Below are 12,945 nucleotides of genomic sequence, written 5' to 3'. Positions count from 1 at the left end.
CATGTACATGTACGCATACATATACATATATGTCAGAATAGAGCTGGAGAGAAGACCTTAAAGCTGGAGATCTTCTAGTCCAGGGGTCAGCAACCTGAAACAGTGAAAGAGCCACTCGGAACCGGTTCCCTCACAAAAGAAAAAACTGGGAGCCGCAAAAAATGTGTGCACATGTGTGTACATGCGCCCATGCACAGAAGAGGGTTTGAAGAGTGGAGCCAAGGCGAGATATGCACCTACCCTGCATATTTGAATTGATTGGTTGAACTTTTTTAGTCCCACTTTTTTTTTGGGACTGCACATGGCAGAGGAGTGGGAGCCGCAGGAGACAGCTGAAAGAGCCACATGCGGCTCCGGAGCTGCGGGTTGCAGACCTGTGTTCTAGTCCAACCCCCTGCTCAAGCAGGAGAACCTATAACATTTCATATAAATGGCTGTCTAGTCTTTTCTTAAAAACCTCCAGTGATGAAGCACCCACATCATCTGGAGGCAAGCTGTTCCACTAGTTAATTGTCCTCACTGTTATGAAGTTTCTCCTTAATTCCAGGTTGCTTCTCTCCTTGATTAGTTTCCATCCATTGTTTCCTGTCTTGCCTTTTGGTGCTTTAGAAAATAAGTTGATTCCCGTCCTCTTTGTGGCAGCACCTCAGATATGAGGGTACTGCTATTATGTTCCCCCTAGTCCTTCTTTTCTCTAGACTAGCCATACCCAATTTCTGCAACTGTTCTTCATATATTTTTTTGTCTCCAGGCCCTTATTCATCTTAATCCTAATCGTATATAAAATGATGCCCATATGAGAAAAAATATTCACACCAGAGTTTAGGGGGGAAAAGAAAATGAGAAAGTGTGTCCCTGCATAATAGATACAGTGCCCTTGTTAAACTTAATAGGGATACTAAGGAGGCAGGTTCAGCTGTTTCTAATGACAGTGATGACTCAAGTGAGCGGGGCATTGTGGTCCATGAGGAAAATGGTATAAGGGAAGGTGTGAATCAGGTATTGCAAATCAGTCAAGTGAGGTGAACAAGGTATCTAAAAAGATAAGCCATCTTCTGGTTGGTGACTTAGTTGTAAGAATTTAGGAAAGGATGTGGAGATCTTGAAAGAAGTGAGGTGTCTGCCTGGTGCTACTGCCAGCAGAGAAAAGAGGTACATTGTTAAGATAGTCAAGAATGGTAGTAAGGATAATGACGTTGATATTATTGTGCATCTTAGCCCTAATAACCTGTCTGAAAAAGATGTATTTTCTGTGCAGAAGGATTTCCAAAGCTCAGGGTAGGAACATAGCAGAACAGGCTGTAGTATTAATTTTCCAGAAGTTTTACCTATATATAAGGAGCAAAAAGGAAAAGGTCAGCATAGAGCAGAGTTCAATGTGCAGTTAAAGGATATAAAGCATAAGGATTTGGTTATGTTAGCCATGATGCTTACAGTTGATCTGATGAAAAACTGTACAAAATGGATGGTTTACATCTATCACAGAAAGAGACAAAGTTACTTAGTATACTAAATTCAAGTGTTTTCTGGAGAAACATTTATACTGAATAATGGGGACAGAGAGTGAATTGATACAGAACATTTCGGTCCCCAGTAATCTAAATTAATAAGGTTATCAGAGTTTCTAACATAGATATTTGTGTGGTTAAGAATATTAAGGTTGTTATTAAGAAAAATTAGGCTTTTGATCATTTGTGCTATACCATGTGCTCTAATCAAACAAGTGGTAAGCAAGAAGGGGTATTCAGACACAAAAGAGGTTATGTAGAAAACAAACAGTGTGCATTTATAATCTGCACAAATGCAAACTTCCCGTTGGATTTCAAGGGGGTGACAATAGGAGTTTCCCACTCTCCCCCATCAACAGGCTCTAATACGCCCTGTTCTATTAACTTATCAATTTCAGAATTGATTTTGTGCTTTAGGGCAAAGGGGACCCTGCAAGGCTTAATCCTAATTGGCACAATATTAGGATCTAACTTAAATGAAATTGGCGGGCCAGTGTACGTTCCCAGGTTTGACTCAAAAACATCCGCATATTCCTCGCAAACAGTCATGAGGTCTGCTGGATAAGGCTGTAGAGGATCAAGTTCATGGTTGCTATACTTGCCAGCAATCTAGGCCTGAAATGCCTCAGGCCCCAGTTTACAGGTGGGAGGAAACACACACCCCCTGCTCCAGGGTTCACATAGACTACGCTGGGCCTTTTCAAGGAGAACTTTTCCTAATTGTAGTGGATAGCCACTCAAAATGGCTGGAAGTAGTTCCAGTCCCTAATATGACTACTACTAGGACCATCCATGTGCTGAGAAAACTCTTTGCAACACATGGGTTGCCTGACGTTTTAGTTTCTGATAATGGGGCTCAATTCACTACTGCTGAGTTTCAGGCTTTTCTTAGAGATAACCTCATCAGACATGCTACGTCTGCACCATTTCATCCCTCTTCGAATGGACAAGCCGAACGCATGGTGAGGACAACAAAGGAGGGGCTCAAACATATAATCACAGGTGACTGGCATCACAGATTGGCAGATTTTTTGCTCTGCCAGCATTCTACACCCTGCACTCCTACAGGTAAAAGTCCTGCTGAGCTTCGTTGGGGAAGACGTTTAATTACTGAACTGGACAGGTTGCATCTAGACAGAGTGGCATCAGAAGCCTCTAGACCAAAACCCTCTAGGGGGCTGCAAATGGGTGATTGGGTTTGGGCCAGAAACTATGGGCCAGGAAATGTATGGGTTTCTGGTCAGGTGACCAAGGCATCCAGACCCCTATCTTACGAAGTGGGGTTGGAGGGAGGGCGACTGGTCAGAAGACACATTGACCAGCTTAGAAAGAGGTTTCCAGAATGGTCACTAAGAGAGGACTGTGGCATAGGTCCCTCCCGAAGTCCTCAAACTGGCACCCAAGCCAGCCCACACCAGAACCACCAGGGTTTCCCCTTCTCAGCAGAAGTTGATTCTGAGGAAGAACCTGGAAGCTCAGAAATGCAACATGGAACCCCTGACCAGGTGAGCCAGCCAAATCTCAGCAACCGCTATGCCTACTCTGCAGAACAGACTGACTCTGGGGTGGGCCAACCTGGTGAGGCCAGCCAGAGCATTTCAATTCCCCTGGACAATGGAGCACATGGGGACATGGGTCTACCCAGCCCACCGGGTAAGCTGGTAGACCACAAAGTGAGAGGAACTGCAAGGCATTCCTCCAGGCCACACAAACCTCCAGTATATCTTACAGACTATATTGTAAAATAAAGTGATGTATAGTGTGTGACAATTGTACCACTACCTATAGAAATTGGGGCATTTTGAAACTGCCTGTAAGCATGTTCATTCAGACATTGTTTAATCTCTTGTAGTACTTACTGCATTGGCTAGCCATTTAGCCGTTGTTTAATCTTATTGTAGTCCTACTGCAATGGCACTTCTGTAAAGGTTGCGTAATGTCATTCTAGCCACCATGAATTCATAAGCATTATTTTTTTATTATTATTTCGTTATTTTGTATTTTGGTTGTGGGAGTGATTCATACGTCTTGTCTGTTGTCAAGTTTGTTAAGGGGCTTATAGCTTGATCTTAGGAGGGAGTGGTGTTATGTACTGGGCTTTTGGGTATCACACCACGTGCATCTCCGGGCCTGCAATTGGTCAGCCTAAGGCGGCAAGCGCGGGTTCAATCTTATTGGCTGCTACCATAGGGCTTGGCTATATATTGGGGCTGGAAGCAGCCCAAGCCTAAGTACAGTTCCATCAAGAAATAAAGAATGAGTTTCTCTGTACCAAACCATGTGTCTTCATTCCTGCTCACCAGAACTCACGACATAACACACACCACAATAGTAATGGGGATTTTAACTACTCTAATATCAACTGGGTTCAACTCTGCATCTACTGGAAGAACAAACAGATTCCTGACAAACTTTAGAATAGAATGGAGCTGGAAGGGACCTTGGAGGTTTTTTAGTCTAGCCCCCTGCTGAAGCAGGAGAACCTATACCATCTCAGCCTCCTCTTAAAAATTTCCAGTGATGGAGAAACCACGATTTCTGGAGGCAAGCTGTTCCACTGGTTAATTATCTTTACTGTCAGGAAGTTTCTCCTTAATTCCAGGTTGCTTTTCTCTTTGTTCAGTTTCCAACCATTGTTTCTTGTCCTGCCCTTTGGTGCTTTAGTGAATAACGTGACCTACTCTTCTTTGTGCCAGCCCCTCAAATACTGGAATACTGCTATCATATCTCCCCTATTTCTTCTTTTCTTTAGACTAGCCAAACCCAAGTCCTGCAGCCGTTCTTTGTATGTTTTACTCTCCAGGCCTTTGATCATCTTAGTTGCTGTTCTCTGATTTTTTTCCAAACTCTCAACATCTTTCTTGTAATATGGTGAACAAAATTGGTTGCAGTATTCGAGGTGTGGTCTTACTAGGGTTTTATAAAGCGGTACGAATACTTCGTGTGATCTTGATTTTATGCCTCTGTTTATACAACCCAGGATTGTATTAGCTTTTTTGACTGCTCCTGCTGCACACTGCTGGCTCATGGTTAAATGATCATCTGCTAGGACTCCAAGATCCCTCTCACAGTTACTGTTTTTGAGCCAGGTCTTGCCCAGTCTGTACTTGTACCTTTGATTTTTCCTGCCTAAATGTAAAACTTTGCTTTTCTCCACATTGAAATTCATTTTGTTGGACAGGGCCCATCAAAATCTTTTTGGATCCTGAGTTTGTCTTCTGGGGTATTGGCTACTCCTGCCAGTTTGGTGTCAACTGGTGTCAACCAATTTGGTGTCAACCTAGAAGATAACTTTGTCTTCCAAAATATAGAAAAGGAAACTAGAGGGTCAGCAACACTGGACTTAATTCTCAGTAAGAGAGATGATAGGAGGTGTTGAAATTATAGGAACCTAATGGGGAGGGCAGAGGGAGGCAAGGGAGTGACCATACAATATTGGAATTCAACATTATGCAAGCACAAGCAATAAAACAAAGTCAAACTTGGACTTCAAGAGAGATGATTACAATAAAATTAGCAAGAGACTGAGAAGGATTCCATGGATGAGACTCCTCAAGGAGAAAACAACTCAAGAAACTTGAGAAACTTTGAAAAGTGAGAGCCATATCATCCCACAAGTGGGCATCATCCTGGGATTACATCAGTCACCCAACAAAGGGATATGTTCTAAAGATTTCCAAAGCTCTGGAAATCTTCAAAAGATAAGTACACAATAGGGGATGAGGAAGACACCCAGGCCCTGCATGGACCCAATGGGAGAGAAAAGACCTGTGGAGACCCACTAGAGTTGTGGGGAGAGGCCTTCAGGGACCCAGTAGAGGAAGTGATGGAAAAGCAGGCCCAAGGGCTGTGAGACTCCAAGAAGTGGGAAGCAGAGCATGGGGGGTGTTGGGGTGGGGGAGGGCTTGGGAGGCCCATGGAAAATGGCCCTAGGCCTATGTGAGACCTCTCAGGATCTCTCCCATCCATGAGGCACCCCATGCTCCACTTAATATTGCACATTCATTTAACAACACATGAGTGAGAGTAGGAAGTGGTGGTCATTAAGCGAGGGCATTTTGTTTAACAGCCATCACCACTTCGCAAGCTCCATTATAGTCGTAAATAAAAGATCACTTGTAGGGGGTTTTTTTTCCTTTAAATGAGGTATAATTAGCTATATAAAAATTATTGAGACCTTCCATTCTGTCATCATGTCTTCATTTCTTAAGGTCCATGTTCTCTTTCTTTAGGGTATTTTGTCACTAATCTGTTGTCCATTCAACTTTTCTCTGTTTTCCGAGTCTCGTTCAGAAAAGCTTGTTCTCAATTTACAGTAATTTCAATGAGATTATTTTGTCCTCCTTTCCTAGCCAGGAATGATTTAAACAATTCTGAATCAGAGTTTCTGGGTTAGTCTTACTGATTATTGTAATATTTGGCTGAGTTCTGTTGGCCTTACTAATATGTTTATATATCTTCCGGGATTAGAAACTTATCTTTTTTTAACTGAAAATGATGAATCATTTAAGAGAACATGCTGAACTTTTTTTAATGCTATGCCAAGAAATGGCTCACTTTTAGCTGGCAAAAGAGATAGCTTGTACTTTATAAACTGTAGGATATGAATCATGTTGGAATAGCAAAAATCTGTTTCTAGCACACACAGAGGAGTAAAAGAAAAAAGACAAGCATGAAGCAGAGAACCATTCATATTTCTGATCTATAATCACATCATTCTACAGACAGTTTCATCCATGAGTTGAATATATTTTAAGTTTAAAATGGACTACATTTACATGCATTTTTGAGACTACATTTTTGCAACTTCGATGATTAATTTAATTATGTTTTGTGGAATTAATTTGGATTCATATAACTTTCTCAACTGCCAGCAGCAGTTCCTATAGTAGTTTCCTAGGCAGAATTCAGTGGAATTAATATCACTCTCCTAGGTTAGTAATTCCAATCCTAGCATCAAAATTTAGAGATTATGTGAATACTTGGAGTTACACATCATATTTAAGCAAAAACTATAGGTTTACACATCACAGCATTTAGGACTCTGTATTAAGTCCCAAACAAGCAAACACAATTTCGCTTAGCATAGCACTTGACCAGCACCAGCATTTTATACCTAGTTATTCAGTGACTCTAAGCTGTTTATAACTTTATCAAGAAAGAATAGATATCCCAGCCTGATGAATATAAAGAAGATTTGTCCTTATAAATATTCAGATAAGTGAAAATGAAAACATTGTGTTGGACATGAATCTTGTCAGATCAGAAGCTGGCTTGGTTTCTCCCTGACAGACAGAATATTTAACTCTGACTAGAGCTGGACCAGAGACCTGAGGCATAGCACATTCTGGCCTTATCCATTGACTCAGACACTAAAGAGCACTTGATAGTTATTTAAATAAAAATAGTAACCATGGGAAAATAATCTTGGCCCAGACTGTTTACAAATCCTAATTAATACTTTACCATCTCTTGAAGACTTACCATTTCCTTCCTCATCCTGTGTCTTGTCTTTTTAGACTGCAAATCTAAAGCATAACTTCCTCTCTTTTAAATTGATATAAATTGCACTATGTGTATAGGACTATAATTTTTAATCATTATTGCATGGATTTTCAAAAGAGACTGAATATTGACAAAGGAAACAAGGGTACAAGAAGATATTATTTATTTTGATAATAAACAAATGGAGGAATTCTGGAAACTCAATTTTATCCATATTTAAATATGGTATTGCCAGAGCATTTATCTCAAGCAATCCCTCCTAGTTATGCTTCAAGACTCCATTCCATCAGTTTGAATCAGATGAGCGCCCTTGGGTACCATAAAGTAGAGCATGAAACTTCTTAAATTCTTCTAAGTTTTCCATCTCTTTATGCTTTTTCTGTCTTTCATTTATGTGTCTTTCCTCCCTGTTTTTAAACTGTTGAATGTTTAATATTGCAAGAGAAGAGAAAGAAAAAAAAATTGTGATTACAAAGAGAAAGTAAAAAAAGAGGAACCAAAATTTAAATTACCTCAATATTTGTAAATAGAATGTGGAAAGCAGAAGGTTTCACTTGAGTAAAGTAGTAGAGTACATCGAGGCTTTCTCAAGAGGCATAGTCATTTATTACATAGATGTTGCTACTACTGATATTCAAAGAATGGATAAGGAAGTTAGAATGACAAAAATTAAAGATCAAAACCTTTGTTGACTGATACTATTCATTTTCAGGATATTTTAGAATTTTGCAATCCTTGTATCCTTTTTTTATTTCATTCATAAATTTCTTCCTTCTGTGTAAGCAATACAAAGTGATCCTCAATTTGTCTGACTTCAAAGTAAGCACCCTCACTACAGAAGAGAATATATCTACTTTGTAAATCCCATTTTTCTGATATTATTTTTAATAGTCATACATCTAGCGTTCCGTGCGCCTTTGGCGTCTAGTCATGCCGGTCACATGACCACGAAGATGTCCTCGGACAAGCGCTGGCTCTTCAGCTTTGAAACGGAGATGAGCACCGGCCCCTAGAGTTGAAAATGACTAGCACGCATGTGCGGGGGAACCTTTACCTTTACCTTTACATCTAGTGTCAGTTTACAATAGCAATTGTGATCTAAATTGCTGTCATTAAGTAGCATGATTGTAAAGCCATATCTCATATGACATTGTATAATGATAGTAATCTAAATCCACATTTGTTATTAATTAGTTAATATTACATATTGTCTTTTCAAGCATCCAAAGTAGTTATCATAAAATAAGAAAAAAATACACCTTACTGAATCAAAAATCAATCAATAAATGTAGGTGTGGACAAATATCTATGGAAATTCTCAATCATCCAAGTCATAATTGTTTCAAATGTGCTTTTTCAAAAGGGAATTGGATTATGTTTTTTTTCTTGAGGAAGAAAACATTTTCTTTACTGACCTCAGAAGGGTGGAAGGCTGAGTCAACCTCGACCCAATGAGACTCAAACTGCCAAAGTGTTGGAAGCCAGAAGTCAACAGAGGTAGCCTGCAGTATTACATTCTAACCACTGCATTCTAACCATTCTAACCACAGGTTAAACCAGGGCCCCCCAACTCCCAGTTAATGGACCCCCAGTTAATGGTCCATGGCATGTCAGAAACTGGGCCACACAAACAAGCGAAGCTCCATCCATGGGATGCAAGAAGCAAGCAAAACCACACCCCCTCTGGTCCATGGAAAAAAACTCTCTCCACAGAACTAGTCCCTGGTGCCCAAAAGGTTGGGGGCCACTGGGTTAAACAGCAAAGTTAAAGTTCAAAGCACTATATTATTATAATTTACTCATAGAAAGTCTACATGTTTTTTTATTTACTACAAATCACCCTGATCATTATCTCTGATCAGTCCATGATCAAATACTCTCATTTGATTCTTAATAATGAAAAATTTCCTTAGGCTTTTAATAGGGAACTTTGCCAACAATTGGATCTTATTTCCAAAGTTCATAAGTCTCTGTTATAAATATCCCTGCAACATCCATTTTTGAATAATTTTCCTTGATAGCACAATATTCCTCTTTAACTTTGCTGTTGTTCAGTTTGTTGACTATTTTTTCTTCCATATATATAATGTATGACAGGTCAATTGGATTGCAAATAAATGCAGAAGCTTATAAATTTTGGATCTGTTTTGGAAGGGGGGAACCTATTATTGTTTCAATACATTTCTTAGTGTTCAACTAGAGGGGATAATATGGAGGGTCGTTTTCAATTTTAGTTTGATTTGGATTTTGGATTTTAATCTTTAGAATAAAATAAAAAATGTAAAAAAAAGAAAGAAAATTGTTATTTCATCTTTATTGCCAAGCAACAACCTATGTCATTGCTTAAGAATAGTATTACCTAGGTCATGCATACAAATTCTGAAATACTAATTCCCAATGTATTTCTGGGTATATTTGTAAGCCTTTAAAAATAGAAATAAATTTATTATGTATTAAATTTATTTGCTGCCTATCTCATATTGAAAAAACTTAACAAACTTAAATGATTATATAAAAGCATAAAAGTAAAAAAATTATTATTATTAATAGAAGAAAGATAAGATTGAAATTCCAAAACAATGTTAAAAAACTGTTATTGCAATCAACTTGTAGAAAAATTATCATGGCTTCAATCCCAAATCATCCCCCAAATTAACCCTAATTGGTCCCAGATCAAATATCCAAGTTTGTTATTAATATCAACTCTTATCAATTGCTGACTGATGCAATACAATAAGTCCAGTTTCCAAAACCAATCTATCTTCCAAAAAAACCAATCCAGATGAGATTTTGCCCCAATTAAATATAATGTTCATTCTCCATTCTCCTTCAAGCCCCTTTAAAAAAAAAACAAAAAAACAAAACAAAAACCCATCAACCACTTATCCATCCAGATAATTCTCTGCTATTATATAAAAGCACAAGGTTGAGCTCCAGGAAAGTGTACGAAGTTAACTGTTATTTCTGAGCCCATGTTTCTTCTGGACAATTTACTGCTGGGAAATTATATTCCACAGAAACAGTCTACGTTGTCTCTGAATCTACATTTCTTTCTGATGAGTATACTGCTTTGAAAACAAGCTCCTTGTGAGGGTTTAAAGTGTTTAGAGTCAGTTTCTTCAAAAAAATTTCCACAGTCATTATCTTTTAACAAAAAATTCAGCTACAGTTTGCATGTTGCTAAACAGTTTCTTCCCTCCCCACCTAAGTGTCATCTCCTTCTCTCTGTAATCCAATATATTGTTGCTCAATAAAGTGGATAAGTAGAATAAAGAAAAAGAACACAGAGGATATTTTCTGACTATTTTGATCCTTTTTTGTTTTTGTTTTTTGCAGGTTAATAAAATACAAATTCCCTGCAATGAATATTCAATATTCAATAATATATAATTAAAATATAAATACTTTCACCTTCCAGGTGCACACTGTGTTTCCATGGAGGAAAACATGTTGATAAAAACAGCCAAAGAAATCAAAGAAAGCAGAAAAAACAGCAGGGGATTGAAAAAAATATCAGCATTCAGCCAGCCAATTAACATTTAAAGATAAAGAACAAAAATAAAAGTTTCAAAAAGTGAAGTTAAAAATCCCAGGTTTGCTTATGAAAACATTCTGATGATAGGAAAAGATGTAAAAAAAATACTGTTGACTCTCCCACTGCTCCTGCAGGGCACTCCAGTCTTTGAGTTTCCTCTCCTGGGTGCATCCACAGCCATCCCAAAGTGATCTTGAAGGATCTAAGTCAAATCCAGGGGGCAGGTCCCGGCAGAAAACAGAGCAGATAGTAGACAAAGAAAGACCCTTTTACCCTTCAGCAGCCATCTAAGGAAGGAGTCTCGGCTTTTGATTGAACGAAAGACTGCTACTCAAGGTGTACTTTATCATTTTAAGATCATGGGTATTTTGAGCAGTTCTGATATCTTTTTCCCCACCATATGTCAGGAAGTTATTTTAGAAATAACTTTGACCTAATTTAAATATAATTTAGGAGGAGGAGGAGGAGGAGGAGGAGGAGAATGTGTATTTGTGTTTATCTTAAACACTGATTATGATACATGAAGTAGCAGCCATTCTAATAGTCTACCCCTGGAGTATACAGCTGCTGAGTGTTCAGTGTGAAAAAGATACTAGTCCATGTAAGAAAGCAAAGATAGTGTTTTCTTGCATGGATATGTCAGGTTTAAATTCATCTCAAGTAAAGACTGTTTGGCAAAACTTTAACTGAATCTATACTTCGTTGAATAGATTAAGATTAAGAAGACAGCCACTTGTCTGAAATGTTATAGGGTCTCCTGCTTGAGTAGGGGGTTGGAATAGAAGACTACTAAGGTCCCTTCCAGCTCTATTCTGATTAGTTGTCCTAAAAGGATTTCATAGCATTCCTATATACCATAATGTTTCTCTTTTTTCGACACATGAGATTAATGCCACTTTTGAATAAACATAACACCACAATTTGACAGGTTGATAATACCTGAGAACTATGTCTTTTAGATTTATATTTTTGAGTGTTAACCTGTCATTCTGAAGATCAAACACAGAAAACTGCAGCCAATATCACATGAAATAGTCTGGAATGAATCCTGGGTTGACTGGTCAGCTCTGTTTATACAACGTTTGCTCTTTCTGCTTTGTATTCAAAATGGACAATGATTAACATATGTGTGTTATGTATGTGTATGGGTAGATATATAATTTCTTTTGAGAGCAGGCCAGTGTCCTCACAATAAAAAAATAACAACAAAGATTATCTTATCTTATCTTATCTTATCATCTTATCTTATCTTATCTTATCTTACCTTAATCATGTGGTCACTTTTTCTGGCCTTCTGACATTCAAAGTCAATGGGGAAGTCAGATTCACTTAACAACCACATTACTAATTTAACAACTGAAATGATTCATTTAACAACTGTGGCAAGAAAGGTTGTAAGATGAGGCAAAAAAACTGTCCTGGGGGTTGATTGTGGTAATAAGTTGAGGGCTAGCTGTATACTGGGTTTTGTTATAAGTCTTGTGCTATTAACATATTCATAGATGTGTCAAATTATTGTCAACACAAAAATAGGAGAAATACCGAACACATTAGAAGACAGTGTCATGATTTAGGTGGCAACTTGGAGCAATGGGCAGAAACAAAAAGACAAATTTTAACCAGAACAGCCTTCATTTAAATTGGAAAAATCAAAATCATGAGCATAGGGTAGAATAAACTATTCTCATAAAACAGAGATACCTTGGAAAAGAATCTATACCTTGATGTATCATTAGCATGATGCAAATGCACAAGAAAAAAAGCAAATGCGACCTCAGATTACTAAACTATTTTATACTAAACTATAGCATTTGAAACTCAACATTAAGAAAACCAAATTGAATCTGGCCCTCTCAATTCCTGGCAAATAGATGGGTAAGAAATGGAGTAGTGGCAGATTTTGTTTTCCTGGGCTCCAAGATCACCGCAGATGGCAACTGCAGCCAAGAAATTAAAAGACGCTTGCTCCTGGGGAGGAAAGCCATGGCAAATCAGCACACTAAAAAGCAGAGACATCACCCTGCCAACAAAAGTGTGTATAGTCAAGGCCAGTTTTCCCAGTTGCAATGTATGGCTGTGAAAGTTGGACATAAGAAAGGCTGAGTGCCAAAGAATTGAGGCCTTTGAACTATGGTGCTGGAAAAGACTCCTGCGAGTCCCTTGGACTGCAAGGTGATCAAACCGGTCAGTCCTAGAGGAGATCAACCCTGACTGCTCTTTAGAAGACCAGATCCTTGAAGTTGAAACTCAAATACTTTGGCCACCTAATGAGAAGGAAGGACTCACTGGAGAAGAGCCTAATGCTGGGAAAGAATGAGGGCAATAGAAGAAGGGGACGACAGAGAATGAGGTGGCTGGATGGAGTCACTGAAGCAGTAGCCGTGAGCCTAAAGGGAC

The sequence above is a fragment of the Vipera ursinii genome (assembly GCF_947247035.1).
Source record: "Vipera ursinii genome assembly, chromosome: Z".
In the NCBI taxonomy this organism is placed as follows: domain Eukaryota; kingdom Metazoa; phylum Chordata; class Lepidosauria; order Squamata; family Viperidae; genus Vipera; species Vipera ursinii.
Note: the sequence above shows the minus strand (reverse complement) of the source record.